This window comes from Vicugna pacos, chromosome 10 (assembly GCF_048564905.1).
Source record: "Vicugna pacos chromosome 10, VicPac4, whole genome shotgun sequence".
In the NCBI taxonomy this organism is placed as follows: domain Eukaryota; kingdom Metazoa; phylum Chordata; class Mammalia; order Artiodactyla; family Camelidae; genus Vicugna; species Vicugna pacos.
The window spans coordinates 28240110-28260984 of NC_132996.1; the positions used below are offsets into that span (position 1 = coordinate 28240110).

Genomic DNA, 20875 nt, shown 5'->3' on the forward strand with positions numbered 1-20875 from the left:
AGATTTGCACAGCAAAGGAAACCATAAGCAAAACAAAAAGACAGCCTATGGAATTTGCAAATGATAGGACTGATAAGGAGTTAATATGCAAAATATATAAACAGCTCATACAACTCAACGTCAAAAAAGCAAACAAGCCAATTAAAAAATGGGCAGAAGACCTGGATAAACATTTTTCCAAAGAAGACATGCAGATGGCCAACAGGCATATGAAAAGATGCTCAATATCACTAATCATCAGGGAAATGCAGATCAAAACCACAAGAAGATACCACCCCACACACGTCAGAATGGCCATCATCAAAATGATCACAAATAACAAATGTTGGCAAAGATGTGGGGAAGAGTGAGCCCTCATACACTGTTGATGGCAATGTAAATTGGTGCAGCCACTGTGGGAAACTGTATGGAAGTTTCTCAAAAAACTAAAAATAAACCTACCATATGACCCAGCAATTCCACTCCTGGATATATATCTGAAACAAAAACAAAAACACTAATTCAAAAAGATACATCCACCTCAAAGTTCATAGCAGCATTATTTACTTGCCAAGATGCAGAAGCAACCTAAGTGTCCACTAACAGATGAATGGATAAAGAAGCTGTGGATGTGTGTGTGTGTATGTGTGTGTGTGTGTGTATAAAAATGTACACACATATGTATACATAAACACATGCACAAGAAACAATGGAATACTACTCAGACATAAAAAAGAATGAAATTTTGTCATTTGCAACAGTGTGGATGGACTTGGAGGGTATTATGTTAAGTGAAATGACTCAGACAGAGAGACAAATACTGTATGATATCACTTGTATGTGAAATCTAAAAAATAAAACAAACTAGTGAATACAACAAAAAAAGAAATACACTCACAGATACAGAGAACAAACTAGTGGTTACCAGTGGGGATAGGGAGCAGGGGAGGGGCACCTAGGGGTAGGAGATTTAAAAGTATAAACTATTATGTATAAAATATGCTACAAGGATATATTGTACAGCATAGGGAATATAGCCAGTATTTTATAATAACTATAGATGAAGTATAACCTTTTAAAATTGTGAATCACTATAATGTACACCTGTAATTTATATAATATTGTTCATCAACTATACTTCAATAGAAAAAAAGAAGAAAAATGCAGAAGGGCAACAGTACAGTGCAATCTTTTGTGAAAAAGGAGAAAGGAGAATATGTGTTTGCATCAGAAAGTCTGGAATGGTACAAAAAAAACATTTTAAGTGGTTGCTTAGAGAGAGGTCATTGGCTTAGGGATGAGACTTTCCTCTGTAAAGCTTTCTATGCTATTTTGATTTTTGAACCATGTGAATGTACTTATACTTTATTGAAATGTAATATACATTTATATGTATATTTATATAAATATACAAAATATTGAATGGAAAAATAAGACATAGAGTGATGGATCTGATTTGATACCATTTATGTAAATTTGAATAACATGAGTAACAATGTAAACAATGCTATTTGTAATGGATACTATACTTATGTTTACAAAAGTGTAAACATGAGGCTACCAGTACTTCTAGTTCCCTGGATATACTGCCAGAGAAATTCTATGCATTTATGCCACATATATCCCATTTTTGTTCACAAATGATCACATACTCTTCTATGCTTTACTTTTTTGAGTGTTTTCACTATACTTTCATGCTTTTGACAAAAGAAACAAAAACCTCATGAAAGCAAGTTATCCACACTTGCACACTTGAGTATTGTCACATCTGATAGCATAACCTACAAGTTACTTTTTTTTTTTTGAGTAAAGGTAGACTTATTTAGAGAGATACATACTGTATAGAGTCTAGGCTGTTTCAGAAGGCAAGAGAAAGGCCACGAGGTATGAGGGTTGGGTGCTCAGGTTAAAGTAAAAGTAGAGCTAATAAGTGGGAAGACCTTTCCAGCTACCCTGGGGAAGGGACTGGGATTCCCAGGACCTGGGCCATCGCCCACTTTGACTTTTTGTAGTCAGCCTTGGAACTGTCATGGTGCCTGTGGGTACAAGTTACTTCTTTATGCCTTGTACAGTCTGAAATTAATTCAGATGTTCTCTGTGGCAAAAACAGCAACAACAGCAACAACAAAAAACTTTCATTAACCGTTGTAAAAAAGAGTTAAGGGGGAGAAGGTACAGCTCAAGTGGTAGAGCGCATGCCTAGCAACTAGGTCTGGGTTAATCCCCAGTACCTCTATCAAAAAACAAAACAAAACAAACAAACAAACAAACAATAAATAAATAGACCTAATGATCTCCACCCATTAATAAATAACTAAATAAAATAAAAATTAAAAATAAATACTTTTTTAAAAAGAATTAAGAAGGAAATTTCACTTTTGCAAGTTAAAAGTGCTTGATCCTCGTCTTTATTTCTCCAACATTATTGCAGGCATTAAAATTGCTACTGACCTAGGAAGACAAATGGTACTTCTCTTGTTTTTTAAAATGACGTGTGTTGATATTTTCCCATTAGGATTTTGGGAAAACCTCCAAATCTTGTCATCACTTACTCAGCTAGTAGAATGCTTCTCGAGGGAGAGGGGCAGGGTCTGTGGTTTCAGTCTGTTCTCAGCATATGGTCTTGCCCCAAATAAGTCTAATGTGACAGGGTCAATGTCTGGTTATGAGGTGCTCACCTTGCCCCATCCGCCAGCCCAGGGTGCCATCAGTGCTTAGCGCCTGACCATAGTTGGCAGTCCCCTGCCCTCCTTCCATTGTACGCGCCTGTGACCTTCAGTATGTTCCTGGTCTTAGAATCTTCACTTTCTAAATAAAAGCATGTATCTATCTGTCTTCCTTCTCTTAGGAGTAGGTGTATATGAAAGTATTATTTGTAGTCTACCAAACATTAAGGTACATAATCACACTCGTAGTCATATTGGGAACTACTTTATACCAATTAGAATAATGGATGCTTTACTTACATTGTTGTGTCTTGTAATCCTCACTACACCCTGCAGGGTTGACATTATTCTTAACATATGATGAGGAAGCTGAGGCTCTGGGAGTTAGCTGAATTCCCAAACAGTTAGAAAGTAGGGGAGTCCAGATTCAGCCCAGCTCAGTGTAACAGCAAAGCTCATGCTTTTTCATGGCAATACCATCTCCAGATTAAAGGTTTTATTTTTCTATAATTAACCTCTAAGTTTCTTCATTCTGTGTGTGAACTGTGAGGAAGCATGTATGTGTGTGTGTATATATGTATTTTTGCCACATCAGCATAAATAGAAGTGGGTTTATAAGATTCTGGAGGCTTACTCCACTGTAGTTATTTTTATAACCATCTTTGTTAATTCTTAAAGCCATTAAAATCAAAGCATTTAAATAAAATAAATTTAATTATAGACTAAACTCATAAAAAAATGGTTTTATTTTTCTATCTTACCTGCCAGAAATTTAGCTGAAAAACCACAGCCTATGTTTACTTTTTAGAACAGCCTTTAGATCTGCTCTCTCTGGAAGCGTCTTAGACTATCTAGGTCTTTTTTTAGTTCTCCTAAGTTTTGCCAAATATTGAAAACAAAGGAAATATGATATTTTAGAAATGAGTATTGTTTCACCCCATTCCAACTAGAGACAAGCTTAGATTTTTCATCAGAATTTCTTCCTAGTCATATTATCAAAAAAGGTATACAAATACATAAATGACACAAAAAGAAAAAAACATAAGCTTTCCTTTGACTTTTTGAAAAGAGCTAAGCAAATACACAAACAAATAAAGGTAGAAAGGCAGTTCATGCCTGGATCAATAATGAGAGTATGTCAAGAACCAAGGGTTATGATTAATCTAATTTCTTTCCCATGTACGATGGATTGAAAAAAGAAAGAAATTCTTTGACCATCGAGAAGTGATGTCTGTGTCCCATCCCCTTGAATGTAGACAGGCTCTGTGACTGCTCTGACCAACACAATATGGTGAAAGTAACTCTGCCAGTTTCTAGCTCCAAGTCTTTAGGAACTGTTATGGACTGAATGTTTGTGTCTCTCCAAAATTCATCTTTTGAAACCTAATGTTTCTCATGTAATGGTATTAGGAGGAAGGGCCTTGGGGAGGTGATTAGGCTTAGAGGATATGGTGATTAGGATTAGATAGGATTAATGTCTTTATAAGAATCATAGAAGATCTTGCCTCCTCTCTCTGCTCTCCGCCATGTCTGGATACATCAAAAAGTTGGCAGCAACCCAGAAGACAGCCCTCACCAGAACTGACCATGCTGGCACCCTAATCTTGGGCTCCCAGCATTCAGAATGTTACTAAATCCAAGCTCGTACTGCTCGCCCCATGACAGGACAAAAAATTGAGAGATGAGTTGTTGGGGCAAGGAACAGTGACTTTATTTGGGAAGTCAGCAGACTGAGAAGATGGTAGACTAGTATCCCAAAGAACCATCTTATCTGGGTTAAAATTCAGGTTTCTTTTATACTAAAAGGGATTATGGCTTCTTGGTGCAGAAATCTTTTGTTCTTGCAGCTATCCAAGGTCGGCTTGCAATGTTCCTATAAACCTCCAACAAGATAATTGTTCTTTTCTGTTCTGCAACTTTTTATCTCTAAAAGTGTTCTACCTTTAAAGATCAGAGCCTTGAGAATGGACTATCCTGTATATTTCAGGTTATAGGCAACTTTCTTTTACTGATTGACAAGACAAACGTGCAAAGTCAGCATAACTAAGCACAGGCAACAGAGCTCAAGGGTTAGGGCCAAAGGAATAGATCCGGTATGGAGTCAGGTTTGTTCTCCTCTGTGGTAAGAACTATGAGAAATCAGTTTCTGTTGTTTAATAGAACACCAGTCTATGGTATTCTGCTACAGCAGCCCAAACTGACCAAGACAGGGATTGGCAGTTTCTACGTCCTGTGCCTTAGAATACTAGCTCTTAGATCCCTGAGCCACTGTGTAAGAAGACAGACTACCCTGCAGGAGGGACCATATTGAGAAGCCCAGGGACTACAGAGAGAGGAGGGGGCCCCAGCTGAGGCCAGCCTTCCCGCAATCCCTGCCCAAGTGCCAAGCACATGAGTAAAACCATTTTGGATGCTCAGGACCAGCCCAGACACAAGCTGAATGTCACTAAGGGACCCAGTCACTGCGACATGGAGCAGGAGGATTAACCTGCTGAGTCTTGCCCAAATTCCTGATTCACAAAATCTTGAAATATTATAAAATAGATATTGTTTTAAGCCACTATGTTTATGTGATTTTTTGCTTTTTCCAACTTTATTGAGATGTAATAGATGTATACTGCATAAATTTAAGGTGTACAGCATGATGATTTGATACACTTATATATTTTGAAACGATTACAACAGAGTTAGTCAACAACTTCAACTCACATAATTAGCATTTCTTTTCTGTGGTAAGAACATCTAAGATCTACTCTCTTAGCAACTTTTGAATATATAGTACAGTAACATTAAATATAATCACCCTACTGTACAGTAGATCCCTACCTTATTCATCTTGTAACTGAAAGTTTGTACACTTGGGCTGACATTTCCTCATTTCCCCCAACCTTGGCAGCTTTTATGTGATTTTTCAAACTTTGTATTTCAGAATAATCTTTGACTTGCAAAAAAATTGCAGAACTAGTAGAGTTCCCGTAAGCTTTTCACCCAATTTCCCCCTAACCAAAGTACAATTATGTAACAAAAGTACCATTATAAGAAAACAGGAAATCGTCATTGATGCAGCACTATTAACTAATCTATAAACCTATTCCATCTTTGCCAGTTTCCGCACTGTTGTCCTTTCTGTGGTCCAGGATCTAATGTGCGAATCCAGATTGCATTTAATTGTGGTGTCTCCTTAATCTCCTCCAATCTATGACAGTTCTTCAAACTGTCTTTGTCTTTTTTTTTTTTACATTTTTTATTGATTCATAATCATTTTACAGTGTTGTGTCAAATTCTGGTGTTCAGCACAATTTTTCAGTCTGTCTTTGTCTTTTTGACTGACACTTTTTTTTTTTATGACTAACACTTTTTGAAGAGCACTGGTCAGTTATTTTGTAGAACGTCCCTCAATTTAGATTTGTCTGATTTTTTCTCATAATTAGATTCAGATTATGTATTTCTGGCGAGAAAATCAGAGAAATAGTGTCTCTTTCTCAGTGCATGATATCAAGGGGTACATGGTGTTGTCCATGATGTCCTATTGCTGGTAATCATTTGGTTAAAGTGGTTTCCCTTGGTGAGTAATCCATATTTGTGGGAAAATACTTTGACACTATGCAAATATCCTCATTATAGTTTCATCCACTTCTTTTAGTATCTCATCTTGCCTGCAACAATAAACCACACAGCTATGAGACGGTTTGTTACGCAGCAATAGCTAAGTAGTAACTCCATGATAGTTGGTATTGCCTTTTGGTGGGGGGGTGCTCAGAAACAATTTGGCTTATAACCTAATAGAGCCACATAGTAGCTATTCTTACTAAAATAAGATTCTGAGGGAAAACAAATTATCACACTAATCTTTAAATCAAACTAGTTGCAAAAGTTAATAGTTATGATATTCACATTTCTGTCTATCCTCTTTAAATATTTTACACAACACTTTTAAGACAGTGGACTAAAGAATTAATCAAGAAATCAGCACTGCGTCAAGCACTTTCTGATTTGTCCTTGCGAGACAGTGAAAGATTTCATAAACAATACTGGCTTCTCAAGGCTTCTTCAATTCTGACAATGTTTCCGAGCAAATTTTCTACGGGAGTTGATCACAGATCTGAGGTCTTCACCTGCCATAATTATTCTAGTAACCAAGTCATGTTACTCCCATCTCTGAACATTTATAAATAATGGTAAGACCTAACCCACCCACAGGGTCCAAAGAGAGGGTGATGTGGCCTCAGTCAGTGAACTTGTAGAATCATGTCACCTTGAAATTTACACCCTCCATTCCCAGCTTCCGAGATCATGGCCAAGGCCAGGTCTGGCTGATTTGCCAGTGGTGCTAAATAATCTACTGTAGTTCCTGGTGAATGCCAAGACCAACCTTCATCTACTTCTCCTGAATGTCTTTAATCAATGTTCTTGGTTCTCAGCAGCCTCTAGATGAAAGGCACATTGATTTGTGACACCTACAGCTATAGCCATTGGGTTTTTTTTACCTTTTGCTTTGACCTGGAGCCCACAGTATGCATGGCTGCTGTCAAAGGCTGTCTGTTGCAGGTGACCAAAGTTGATGGCAGGAACAAAATGCCTGTTCATCACATCCAAGAACAGACGGTCAGCTCTGAGTTCAGCATCTAGGTCCATTCAGCCTCTAGGGAGACCAGGCTAGTGTGGAGAGTGGATGGGCCAGTCTTGCAGCAGGATGCCATGGTGCCAGTCCCCAGGAGTAAGGTTACCCCCTAATTCCCTTGTACTTTGCTTTCTTCATTTAACAGGGTGTGCTAGAGATGGTTGCTTATCAGTGTATATAGAGCTAAGTGATTCTATTAACTTAAATAACTTGATTGGTTGTAAGTGGCTTCTACTATTTCACTGTTAGAGTCAGTGCTGTAGTGAATGTCCTTGACTATCCATCTTTGAATGCAAGAATCTATGTAGAGGAATCGGAATTCAAAATGGTGCACTGCTATTAAAGTAGTTAGGTGGTTCAGTGATTTCTCATAAAATTAAATGTAGAATTACCATATGACTGAGCAGTTCTACTTCTGGGCATTATACCCAAAAAAATTGAAAGCAGGAACTCAACAACTTTTTAATCTCTAAAAACGTTCTACCTTTAAAGATCAGAGCCTTGAGAATGGACTATCCTGTATATTTCAGGTTATAGGCAACTTTCTTTTACTGATTGACAAGACAAACGTGCAAAGTCAGCATAACTAAGCACAGGCAACAGAGCTCAAGGGTTAGGGCCAAAGGAATAGATCCGGTATGGAGTCAGGTTTGTTCTCCTCTGTGGTAAGAACTATGAGAAATCAGTTTCTGTTGTTTAATAGAACACCAGTCTATGGTATTCTGCTACAGCAGCCCAAACTGACCAAGACAGGGATTGGCAGTTTCTACGTCCTGTGCCTTAGAATACTAGCTCTTAGATCCCTGAGCCACTGTGTAAGAAGACAGACTACCCTGCAGGAGGGACCATATTGAGAAGCCCAGGGACTACAGAGAGAGGAGGGGGCCCCAGCTGAGGCCAGCCTTCCCGCAATCCCTGCCCAAGTGCCAAGCACATGAGTAAAACCATTTTGGATGCTCAGGACCAGCCCAGACACAAGCTGAATGTCACTAAGGGACCCAGTCACTGCGACATGGAGCAGGAGGATTAACCTGCTGAGTCTTGCCCAAATTCCTGATTCACAAAATCTTGAAATGTTATAAAATAGGCATTGTTTTAAACCACTATATTTATGTAATTTTTTAAACTTCGCATTTCAGAATAATCTTTGACTTGCAAAAAAATTGCAGAACTAGTAGAGTTCCCATATGCTTTTCACCGAATTTCCCCCTAACTTGGCACTTTATGTAACCAAAGCAAAATTAGAAGAAAACAGAAAATCGTCATTGATGCAGCACTATTAACTAATCTATAAACCTATTCCATCTTTGCCAGTTTCCGCACTGTTGTCCTTTCTGTGGTCCAGGATCTAATGTGCGAGTTCAGATTGCATTTAATTGTGGTGTCTCCTTAATCTCCTCCAATCTATGACAGTTCTTCAAACTGTCTTTGTCTTTTTGACTGACACTTTTTTTTTTTATGACTAACACTTTTTGAAGAGCACTGGTCAGTTATTTTGTAGAACGTCCCTCAATTTAGATTTGTCTGATTTTTTCTCATAATTAGATTCAGATTATGTATTTCTGGCGAGAAAATCAGAGAAATAGTGTCTCTTTCTCAGTGCATGATATCAAGGGGTACATGGTGTTGTCCATGATGTCCTATTGCTGGTAATCATTTGGTTAAAGTGGTTTCCCTTGGTGAGTAATCCATATTTGTGGGAAAATACTTTGACACTATGCAAATATCCTCATTATAGTTTCATCCACTTCTTTTAGTATCTCATCTTGCCTGCAACAATAAACCACACAGCTATGAGACGGTTTGTTACGCAGCAATAGCTAAGTAGTAACTCCATGATAGTTGGTATTGCCTTTTGGTAGGGGGGTGCTCAGAAACAATTTGGCTTATAACCTAATAGAGCCACATAGTAGCTATTCTTACTAAAATAAGATTCTGAGGGAAAACAAATTATCACACTAATCTTTAAATCAAACTAGTTGCAAAAGTTAATAGTTATGATATTCACATTTCTGTCTATCCTCTTTAAATATTTTACACAACACTTTTAAGACAGTGGACTAAAGAATTAATCAAGAAATCAGCACTGCGTCAAGCACTTTCTGATTTGTCCTTGCGAGACAGTGAAAGATTTCATAAACAATACTGGCTTCTCAAGGCTTCTTCAATTCTGACAATGTTTCCGAGCAAATTTTCTACGGGAGTTGATCACAGATCTGAGGTCTTCACCTGCCATAATTATTCTAGTAACCAAGTCATGTTACTCCCATCTCTGAACATTTATAAATAATGGTAAGACCTAACCCACCCACAGGGTCCAAAGAGAGGGTGATGTGGCCTCAGTCAGTGAACTTGTAGAATCATGTCACCTTGAAATTTACACCCTCCATTCCCAGCTTCCGAGATCATGGCCAAGGCCAGGTCTGGCTGATTTGCCAGTGGTGCTAAATAATCTACTGTAGTTCCTGGTGAATGCCAAGACCAACCTTCATCTACTTCTCCTGAATGTCTTTAATCAATGTTCTTGGTTCTCAGCAGCCTCTAGATGAAAGGCACATTGATTTGTGACACCTACAGCTATAGCCATTGGGTTTTTTTTACCTTTTGCTTTGACCTGGAGCCCACAGTATGCATGGCTGCTGTCAAAGGCTGTCTGTTGCAGGTGACCAAAGTTGATGGCAGGAACAAAATGCCTGTTCATCACATCCAAGAACAGACGGTCAGCTCTGAGTTCAGCATCTAGGTCCATTCAGCCTCTAGGGAGACCAGGCTAGTGTGGAGAGTGGATGGGCCAGTCTTGCAGCAGGATGCCATGGTGCCAGTCCCCAGGAGTAAGGTTACCCCCTAATTCCCTTGTACTTTGCTTTCTTCATTTAACAGGGTGTGCTAGAGATGGTTGCTTATCAGTGTATATAGAGCTAAGTGATTCTATTAACTTAAATAACTTGATTGGTTGTAAGTGGCTTCTACTATTTCACTGTTAGAGTCAGTGCTGTAGTGAATGTCCTTGACTATCCATCTTTGAATGCAAGAATCTATGTAGAGGAATCGGAATTCAAAATGGTGCACTGCTATTAAAGTAGTTAGGTGGTTCAGTGATTTCTCATAAAATTAAATGTAGAATTACCATATGACTGAGCAGTTCTACTTCTGGGCATTATACCCAAAAAAATTGAAAGCAGGAACTCAACAACTTTTTAATCTCTAAAAACGTTCTACCTTTAAAGATCAGAGCCTTGAGAATGGACTATCCTGTATATTTCAGGTTATAGGCAACTTTCTTTTACTGATTGACAAGACAAACGTGCAAAGTCAGCATAACTAAGCACAGGCAACAGAGCTCAAGGGTTAGGGCCAAAGGAATAGATCCGGTATGGAGTCAGGTTTGTTCTCCTCTGTGGTAAGAACTATGAGAAATCAGTTTCTGTTGTTTAATAGAACACCAGTCTATGGTATTCTGCTACAGCAGCCCAAACTGACCAAGACAGGGATTGGCAGTTTCTACGTCCTGTGCCTTAGAATACTAGCTCTTAGATCCCTGAGCCACTGTGTAAGAAGACAGACTACCCTGCAGGAGGGACCATATTGAGAAGCCCAGGGACTACAGAGAGAGGAGGGGGCCCCAGCTGAGGCCAGCCTTCCCGCAATCCCTGCCCAAGTGCCAAGCACATGAGTAAAACCATTTTGGATGCTCAGGACCAGCCCAGACACAAGCTGAATGTCACTAAGGGACCCAGTCACTGCGACATGGAGCAGGAGGATTAACCTGCTGAGTCTTGCCCAAATTCCTGATTCACAAAATCTTGAAATGTTATAAAATAGGCATTGTTTTAAACCACTATATTTATGTAATTTTTTAAACTTCGCATTTCAGAATAATCTTTGACTTGCAAAAAAATTGCAGAACTAGTAGAGTTCCCATATGCTTTTCACCGAATTTCCCCCTAACTTGGCACTTTATGTAACCAAAGCAAAATTAGAAGAAAACAGAAAATCGTCATTGATGCAGCACTATTAACTAATCTATAAACCTATTCCATCTTTGCCAGTTTCCGCACTGTTGTCCTTTCTGTGGTCCAGGATCTAATGTGCGAGTTCAGATTGCATTTAATTGTGGTGTCTCCTTAATCTCCTCCAATCTATGACAGTTCTTCAAACTGTCTTTGTCTTTTTGACTGACACTTTTTTTTTTTATGACTAACACTTTTTGAAGAGCACTGGTCAGTTATTTTGTAGAACGTCCCTCAATTTAGATTTGTCTGATTTTTTCTCATAATTAGATTCAGATTATGTATTTCTGGCGAGAAAATCAGAGAAATAGTGTCTCTTTCTCAGTGCATGATATCAAGGGGTACATGGTGTTGTCCATGATGTCCTATTGCTGGTAATCATTTGGTTAAAGTGGTTTCCCTTGGTGAGTAATCCATATTTGTGGGAAAATACTTTGACACTATGCAAATATCCTCATTATAGTTTCATCCACTTCTTTTAGTATCTCATCTTGCCTGCAACAATAAACCACACAGCTATGAGACGGTTTGTTACGCAGCAATAGCTAAGTAGTAACTCCATGATAGTTGGTATTGCCTTTTGGTAGGGGGGTGCTCAGAAACAATTTGGCTTATAACCTAATAGAGCCACATAGTAGCTATTCTTACTAAAATAAGATTCTGAGGGAAAACAAATTATCACACTAATCTTTAAATCAAACTAGTTGCAAAAGTTAATAGTTATGATATTCACATTTCTGTCTATCCTCTTTAAATATTTTACACAACACTTTTAAGACAGTGGACTAAAGAATTAATCAAGAAATCAGCACTGCGTCAAGCACTTTCTGATTTGTCCTTGCGAGACAGTGAAAGATTTCATAAACAATACTGGCTTCTCAAGGCTTCTTCAATTCTGACAATGTTTCCGAGCAAATTTTCTACGGGAGTTGATCACAGATCTGAGGTCTTCACCTGCCATAATTATTCTAGTAACCAAGTCATGTTACTCCCATCTCTGAACATTTATAAATAATGGTAAGACCTAACCCACCCACAGGGTCCAAAGAGAGGGTGATGTGGCCTCAGTCAGTGAACTTGTAGAATCATGTCACCTTGAAATTTACACCCTCCATTCCCAGCTTCCGAGATCATGGCCAAGGCCAGGTCTGGCTGATTTGCCAGTGGTGCTAAATAATCTACTGTAGTTCCTGGTGAATGCCAAGACCAACCTTCATCTACTTCTCCTGAATGTCTTTAATCAATGTTCTTGGTTCTCAGCAGCCTCTAGATGAAAGGCACATTGATTTGTGACACCTACAGCTATAGCCATTGGGTTTTTTTTACCTTTTGCTTTGACCTGGAGCCCACAGTATGCATGGCTGCTGTCAAAGGCTGTCTGTTGCAGGTGACCAAAGTTGATGGCAGGAACAAAATGCCTGTTCATCACATCCAAGAACAGACGGTCAGCTCTGAGTTCAGCATCTAGGTCCATTCAGCCTCTAGGGAGACCAGGCTAGTGTGGAGAGTGGATGGGCCAGTCTTGCAGCAGGATGCCATGGTGCCAGTCCCCAGGAGTAAGGTTACCCCCTAATTCCCTTGTACTTTGCTTTCTTCATTTAACAGGGTGTGCTAGAGATGGTTGCTTATCAGTGTATATAGAGCTAAGTGATTCTATTAACTTAAATAACTTGATTGGTTGTAAGTGGCTTCTACTATTTCACTGTTAGAGTCAGTGCTGTAGTGAATGTCCTTGACTATCCATCTTTGAATGCAAGAATCTATGTAGAGGAATCGGAATTCAAAATGGTGCACTGCTATTAAAGTAGTTAGGTGATTCAGTGATTTCTCATAAAATTAAATGTAGAATTACCATATGACTGAGCAGTTCTACTTCTGGGCATTATACCCAAAAGAATTGGAAGTAGGAACTCAAATAGATATTTGTATAGTCATATTCATAGCAGCACTGTTTCACAATAGTGAAAAGATGGAAGCAACCCAAAGTTTCATCAACAGATGAATGGATAAAAAGATGTGGTATATAAATACGATGGAATATTAAAATGGAAGTCAACCTTAAAAAGGAAGGAAATTCTGACACCTGCTACAACAGGGAAGAAAGTTGAAGACATTATGCTGAGTGAAATAAGCCAGTCACAAAAGGACACATATTGTATGGCTCCATTTATGTGAGAAGTACATAGAATACTAACATTCCTAGAAGCAGGATTTATAATGGTAGTTGGCAAGAATTTGGGGTGGGGGGAATGGGTATGGAGTTTCACTTTGGGAATATGAAAAAGTTCTGTAGGTGGATGGTGATGGTTTCACAGCAGTGTGAATGTATTTAATGCCGCTGAACTGTACAAATAAATATGTCTGAAATGGTAACTTTTTTGTTATAAATATTTTACCAAAATTTTAAAAACAAAAAAATACTATAAAATAATGAAAAGAAAAACCTTTCTAGGGGATAAAGTCCTAGATGTGGAATTGTTAGGTCAAAAGGTACATACATTTTTAACTTTGAGAGATATTATCAAATTGCCCTCCAATGTGCACTCATAACAGCAAGAGTGACTATTTCCACAAAATCTCATCAGTCTGAGGAGTTTATTGAATCATTTGAGCATTGCAGGGTTTTAAGCTGAGGGGTGATACGATTCAATTCGCAGTTTTGAAAGATGCCCCCTGACTGGTGTGTGCAGGAGGGATTGGGTGTGGGTAGGGGGTGAGCTAGGTGGGCTACGGAGGAATCTACTTCAGGAGTCCAGGGCTGGGGTAGTGGTGCCTCACACCAGAAGGGTGGCAGTGAGGATTTATTCAACAAAGCAATTCAAGCTTAATTGAGTGATTACTATGTGTTAGGCTGTTGTAGGTTTTGGGGCTACTTCAGTGAATCAAAGTCTCTGTTCTCACGGAGCTGACATTTCTAGCAGTGGGGAGAGAGGGGAGAGAAAACCAACAGACACTTGGTGATGGTGCTCTGAAGAAAAATCAAGCAGGGAAAGGGGAGGTGATATTTGAGCAGAGACCATAGTGAAGTGAGCAATGGAGCCCAGTGGGTATGGGGTGGGGATAGTATTTTGTGCTGGTCTCAGCCTATCAAGCAGTGCTGTGATTGGACAAGCCCTTGTGATTCTTATAATTGCAAGAGACCCTCCAGCAATAACCATCAGGAAACTTTGAGAAAACAAAGGTTAGTTACTTCCAGGACCTGGAAATCACACAGCATACCTGGGCCACACAGCGAGGTCTTGGAGAGAGGGAGAGGGAGAGGGAAAGAGAGAGTGGGAGAGAATGCCTGTGAGCCTGGGGTTCTGCTTTTATTGGGGTCAAATGTGGGGGCCTAGGTTTTCTCGGGCTTACTCTCTATTGATGAATTTAAAACATATAGGAAGAGATAGAAACAAGTGGCCCAAACAGTCAGTTATCATATTCAGCCAACATCTCTAAAACAAAAGAGCTTCAATGCAGGGAAGCAGCCTGGCTTTTTATCTAGTGGCTGGCAACGTGTTTATTCTAGATAGCTGTCTTTGAACACGGGAGGCAGAAATCTTTATATCATCTCTGTGAAGGGGATCAAGGGACAACTCAGTAGACTTCCTGCTTGTGGTGTGGGTGACATGGTGATGGCCACATTAAAGAAGGGTAAACCAGAGCTCAGGAAGAAGGTATATCCAGCAGTGATAATTTGACAACGAAAGTCATACCAGAGAAAGGATGGAGTGTTTCTTTATTTTGAAGATAACATGGGATCATAGTAAACAATAAGGGCAAGATGAAAGTTTCTGCCATCACAGGATAATTGCAAAGGAATGTGCAGACTTGTGGCCCATGATTGCATCCAGCACTGGAAGCATTCCGTGATTCTTTGGTATATTTCTTAAGAAAGAAAGGAAAGAAGGAAGGAAGGAAGGAAGGAAGGAAGGAAGGAAGGAAGGAAGGGAAAACTTAAAAAATTTTCCTCCTCCATCCCCTCTAAAATAACCATCTTTGAAGTGGATGCATCGGCTATCAAAGCTCAAGTCAGGCACTTGTGTTTCAAAAAAAGAAGCAAAAAAAAAAAAAAAACCTGTCAGAGTTTACACAGATGCATCAGAATCAATGGTGAGGACATTAACTGCCTGTGTAGCTGATTCCCTAAAAGTCAGGGTAGGGTACATTGTAACCCCAAAACTGCACATTTAAATAGAGTTATAGTGGCAAACCCTATAATAATTATACAGGCAATAGTCTGAAATTCAGTCCATAACCATTGTCTCAAACTTGAAAAGTCCAGCCGTGGAAGTAGATCTGTTATCTTAGGGGCCTTGGGAATGTGTTCAAAGATTTAGTAAGATTGTGGAATACTTAAACTCTTGGGCCATCTGGTATAAGTAGAGTTGAACCTGTCCTGAGTTGATTAGACTGCTCCATATACCATCAAACCAGTCTTTTAGTCCTGAGAATAGGTCAGTTCAGTTAAATAGCTGTACCCCATTTTAGGAGGTAGTGATGCAGGTGGGTTCCCCCAGTTAAGCCTTCATGGTGCTAGTGTTTGCATCAGGTATTTAATAAGAGGCATTTCTATGGAAACAAAACAAAGAAAAACAAAGGTTAATGACTGGAGGAGATTATAATCCCAGTTTCTTGAGTGCTGCTGAAGGCAGCAGTCAAGAAGATTTCTAGATGTCATACTCCAGGCATCTTCAGATGTAGTGAGGGCAGACAGTAGTAATCTGATAGATTTTCCTGGCTTGCAGTTTGAACAACTCTGGTGATTTTTCTTAGTGGTCCATACAGCAACAGTCATGAGATTATCCATACATGAGCTGTCATAGTGATCTCTCTGAAGTTTATATCAAGTTGTCCCATTTCAGCCTACATAAGTTTGGGAAAAGGGTAGTTTTTTGTTTTCAATGATTCCAAGCCAAAAGAGTGGGAGAAAAATTGAAAACATTAGTTTGGAGAGCTGTAGCTAGATATTGGAGGAAACAAGAAGAATTCAGAATCCAGTCCAGTTTAGAGGTAGAAGACAAAACCCCAAAGACAATTAATAGGACTGGAATCTGATGACCATAAGGATATATTTTAGTTTTCCATTGAAATATTTTTTTCCTCTTTACAATCACTCCCATGTCTATCAGGGATAATCAAAGTAAGACTAATTTTTCTGCAAAATAAGTCTAGTCTCATTAAACTTGGCCTGATTGTTTACATAAATGCAGCAAGAATAGTGATTGATCATATAGGCTCTTTTACATCTTCTTTGCTGGAACTTTTCATAAGGAATCTCCAGATTGAACTTTTAAATGCCTCTCAAGGCTAGGAAGCCAAGCCAAGAATTTGCCATCAGATTGCCTGCAATACCAATAGACTTGGGTGAATTCCTCTCTCTCTTTTTGAGGTTCCCCCAAATATCCTGAGGCTCCTAGGCCTGCCAGAAAGTGGCCTTGTAATGGTGCTGAAACTCTGTAAGCAAGGTACCAGGATGATTTTCCAAAGCACTTTATTGGCACTATAAAGTCAACTTTAGTTCCTTAAAGCAATCTGGTCATACCTGAGTCTAGGTATGTCTCTCTCAAATATGATATTCCTGTCAAAGCCTTTATGATATGATCAACATTTCCAATTTCATCTTGTTACAAGGAGAACATATTCTTATTGCACTTCTGCAAATAACTATATTGCCATGAAAATAAGAATACTTACTGGGAATTTCCAAATTCTGGAGGTATCAGGTAAAAAGAAAAAGTAATTGTTTCATCTTTGTTCTTTACCAAACTGCTGTAAGTCATAGTTAGCTTAAGAGAAAAAATTTCCTTAAATCTGGAAACCAAAAGATTAAAGAACCAACAATGATTCTGACAAAAGTCAAAAGACAATTATAATCATCCTCATCAGTTCTTTCAGTCCTATGTAATTAATCTTGATCTTGTAATTAATTCTTTTTTTTTTACATTTTTTATTGATTCATAATCATTTTACAGTGTTGTGTCAAATTCCAGTGTTCAGCACAATTTTTCACTCATTCATGGACATATACACACTCATTGTCACATTTTTTTCTCTGTGATTTATCATAACATTTTGTGTATATTTCCCTGTGCTATACAGTGTAATCTTGTTTATCTATTCTACAATTTTGAAATCCCAGTCTATCCCTTCCCACCCTCTACCCCCCTGGTAACCACAAGTCTGTATTCTCTGTCCATGAGTCTATTTCTGTCCTGTATTTATGCTTTGTTTTTGTTTGTTTGTTTGCTTTTGTTTTTTAGATTCCACATATGAGCGATCTCATATGGTATTTTTCTTTCTCTTTCTGGCTTACTTCACTTAGAATGACATTCTCCAGGAGCATCCATGTTGCTGCAAATGGCACTATGTTGTCGGTTTTTATGGCTGAGTAGTATTCCATTGTATAAATATACCACATCTTCTTTATCCAGTCACCTGTTGATGGACATTTAGGCTGTTTCCATGTTTTGGCTATTGTAAATAATGCTTCTATGAACATTGGGGTGCAGGTGTCATCCTGAAGTAGGGTTCCTTCTGGATACAAGCCCAGGAGTGGGATTCCTGGGTCATATGGTAAGTCTATTCCTAGTCTTTTGAGGAATCTCCACACTGTTTTCCATAGTGGCTGCACCAAACTGCATTCCCACCAGCAGTGTAGGAGGGTTCCCCTTTCTCCACAGCCTCTCCAGCATTTGTCATTTGTGGATTTTTGAATGACGGCCATTCTGACTGGTGTGAGGTGATACCTCATTGTAGTTTTGATTTGCATTTCTCTGATAATTAGTGATATTGAGCATTTTTTCATGTGCTTTTTGATCATTTGTATGTCTTCCTTGGAGAGTTGCTTGTTTAGGTCTTCTGCCCATTTTTGGATTGGGTTGTTTATTTTTTTCTTATTGAGTCATATGAGCTGCTTATCTATTCTGGAGATCAAGCCTTTGTCGGTTTCACTTGCAAAAATTTTCTCCCATTCCGTAGGTTTTCTTCTTGTTTTATTTCTGGTTTCCTTTGCTCTGCAGAAGCTTGTAAGTTTCATTAGGTCCCATTTGTTTATTCTTGCTTTTATTTCTTCTAGGAGAAAATTTTTGAAATGTATGTCAGATAATGTTTTGCCTATGTTTTCCTCTAGGAGGTTTATTGTATCTTGTCTTATGTTTAAGTTGTAATTAATTCTTGATCTTGATCTTTTGTTAGAAGTTTTATGAATCTAGTTTTTCCTTAGAGTTCTGTAAATTCTTATCTAGTTCAGTGCTATAGCTCTGAATGTTATCAGAAACCTGTACTTATCAGAGTCATTTCCATGAATCTTCTTGAAGATGAAGCACTTTTGCAAAAGCAGCAGAGTAAAACAGTAACTGCCTGTAAATGACATGACAATTTAAAATGCCCGTGGCTAAAGACCTGATAAGAGTTAATTATAATGCAGTTGACAATGAAATTTGGTTATTTCTGTGATACACATTTGAAGTTGATAACTGGAATTATAACTGATAACGTTACATATCAGACTTTAGGAATTTCATATAACTCCTAGAACACTTATATATTAAAAAAAATTTTTTTTAATGGAAGTACTGGGGATTGAACCCAGGACCTCATGCATGCTAAGCACACTACCACTGAGCAATACCCTCCCCTCTAGAACACTTACATTAATAAAATATGTCCATTCCAGGATATCAATAAAGAAGGTTTAGCATTATTTCTTATTTGATAATATTTCCCATGTAATTTAATAAATAAACCTAATTAGTTTAATGTCTCTCTTTTTATAAGGAGAAATAACAAATCTTTTGTGATATTTCAGGAGTCCTCTGGAAAATCTTAATGTTACTTCCAGTTCAAAGAGACTTCACTTAGAATTTGATTTTGGGAAGTCTGTCCAAAATATGAAAAGGTGTTGGACACTTAACTAAATAGGACCACAGATCATTATAAAACAATACTTAATTATCTACTTAACCAAAATGGCAGAAGATTTTAAAGGCAAATATAGAAGGTTACATAGTTGTGAGCAAAAATTAATTCTTTCAGTATTAAGAAGACTCAGTTTTCTTCAGTAGTCAAAGACCTGAATAAGACAACATGAAGCACAGGAAATTATTTTGGTAAAACACAAAATCTTTGCTTTCTAGCCAGATTACTTAAAAGGTAAAGAATATCCTTTCATAAGCTTTTATCAGGAGCAGATCAATACTCCAAGATAACTTTGTCCTTTTAGCAGATGAAAGAAAATTACATAAGCATATTATTGATATTAAAGTCTATTTTAAAAAAAAACTCATAATGATAATTCCATTTTAGCCAACCTGACCACACAAAGTAAAATTTTCTCTTTCTCTTCCTTCCCAACTTTCTGTGCCATTTCAGCCTTTATTTCCCTCTTTCCCATTCTGAAATAACCGGTTTTACTTTAGGAAAGAATTATTTTCTTTTCTCTTACCAAAAATGCATCTCTATACCTCACACCTTCTCTAAGTCAAAAAATACATCCTACTTTCCTTGCATACAGAGTTGTTTACCTTCTTATTTCTAGTAGCTTTAACTACATATATTAATTATAATTCTTAACCCTTAGAAACCTTAATTTCTAGTGAACATTAAGAAGTAAGCAATTTTGAACTATATGGTAAATCAGCATTCTTTCTATTGGCATATTTACGAGTACATTTTATAATTTCCAGAAGCACATATTTTATTATAGTATAGTTTTTCAGTGGCATGGGACTAATGGAATAAAGTATCATTTCTTCTGTAAAAAGAGGTCAAAATTAGGTAAACTTTGACTTATTTAGCAATTACCATTTCAGCATTTTATCATATTTGGAAATGATCTAGACATTCAATGAATTCCCATCATTTAACTTAGCAAAATTCTAAGGATGTCTACTTAAAAATAGTTTCTACTTCTGGTTTTCATCCTGTTACCCTAATCTTATGTGCTGATACCAGAAAATTTTTGGATATGTAACTGTAACCCCTCTTGGTAGCTGGCTACTTTCCTTTCCAGGGGCTGTCCTCAGAAACCTCTCCAGGACTGGGGTCTGCCTCCACTAGCGTGATGTGCACATACCTTTGGGAAAAGCCACTAGGCCTCTGGAGCATAATTCCAGAGTTCTGGCATGTTGGTGTGCATGGCATTAGTAACACCCAAGAAGCATCGTGGGGTTTTGCGTTTATCAAGGACCTGGGTTCTTAGGAGACATGAGCACTAGATGTTCAGGACATTTATGTTTGTCTATTAAATAAATTTTTTAGTAACATCATGCCAAGAGTTGGACCCATCATATCCTATCAGGTCAGATGACCAAGTAGTGAGTGAAGTGGTGACACAGAGACCATAAGCCTCTGTGGTATTTTCCTTCTGGTGGTGCCATTGGTTTCTGATTGCAAGGCTATTTCATTGTTCTGTTAGGACACACAGTCTAGTGCCTTTAGCCCAGAGCCTCTCCTTGGGTGGTGACAGTAGCCTTGCAATCCAACCTACCCTCCTTAGCTCTACTTGACCTTGAGGCATGGAGGACACCTAGGCACCTTAATATTCGATTAAGGCCTTATATAATTAGTGGTCTCATCTTCTCATTAGACCATATGGCCTTGATCACACCATTCTGGAG

The 20875-nt window shown here is 38.3% G+C and overlaps 1 protein-coding gene across 4 annotated transcripts in view; it reads left to right on the plus strand.

The window, feature by feature from the left end:
* The window catches only part of ANAPC15 (anaphase promoting complex subunit 15), a 72186-nt gene that overhangs the window by 36120 nt on the left and 15191 nt on the right, over window positions 1–20875 (plus strand). The window lies entirely within an intron of this gene.